We start from the raw sequence: 1,079 nt of genomic DNA, 5'->3' as shown, positions 1-1,079 counted from the left end.
GAGGGCTGAAACAGGAGGATCGCTGAACCTGGGAGGTGGAGGTTTCAGTGAGCTGAAATCGTGCCACTGCACTCCAGCCTGGGCAACGAGCAAGACTCCATCTCAAAAAAAAAGTTGTAATTGGATCGTTTGTAACTCAATGGATAAATGCTTGAGGGGATGGATATTTTATTCTCCATGATGGGCTTATTTCACAATGCCTGCATGTATCACATCTCATGTATTCAACAAATACATACCTCTACCATGTGCCCACAAAATTCTTTTCCCAAAAGATTGCATTTATTATAAACAAGGGTGCAGACCCTAGACTCTCAGAAACACAAGAGATATGAAGCTAAGACCGCTCTGGTGAAACAGTAACAGACAGATGGGGAACACTGAGGTATTAATATCTGGACCACAGCTGCCATCCAGGGCCCCACACCCCACCTTTGGCCCAGATGGCCTCTTGGCCCAGGTGTCCCTACTGCCAGAACACACTGGACTGGGGTTTAGGAGTTGCATATTCCATGAGGCTAGCATCAGGGAAAGCAGGGACTCACAGTTGTCAGGTTATCCCTCTCCTCTGGGCCAATTTACTGATGTTTCAGTCTCACATCAACTATCACATTTTAAAACCAAAAACAGGCAAAATATTTGATTAAAATAAAATGAAAACACTGCAGTGAATAGACCTGAGTGTTCTGGTGGAAAGGCCATCGTGCTCACCTGCGGGAAGGGCAGGCCAGCAAGGGCAGAAGAGCTCCCTGTGGGCAGCTAGGCTGTGTGTGGATGTGGCCCTCCAGGTGGTCCCAGAGAGGATACAGGGACAGGGACTGTCCAGGCAGACAGCTATCAGGTGAGTAGGTGTCTGCCTGAGGTGTTCTGGCATCAGAAGGCTGCCTGACCCCCAATGGGCATGACACAGGCTCCAGGGAGCAATGGTACCTCAGCCCAAAAGATCAATTTAAGTGTTTTTTTTTTTTTTTTTTTTTTTTTGAGATGGAGTTTCACTCTTGTTACCCAGGCTGGAGTGCAGTGGCGCGATCTCAGCTTACCGCGACCTCCGCCTCCCGGGTTCAGGCAATTCTCCTGCC

This window comes from Cebus imitator, unplaced genomic scaffold (assembly GCF_001604975.1).
Source record: "Cebus imitator isolate Cc_AM_T3 unplaced genomic scaffold, Cebus_imitator-1.0 Scaffold709, whole genome shotgun sequence".
Classification (NCBI taxonomy): domain Eukaryota; kingdom Metazoa; phylum Chordata; class Mammalia; order Primates; family Cebidae; genus Cebus; species Cebus imitator.
This window is presented reverse-complemented; position numbering follows the sequence as displayed.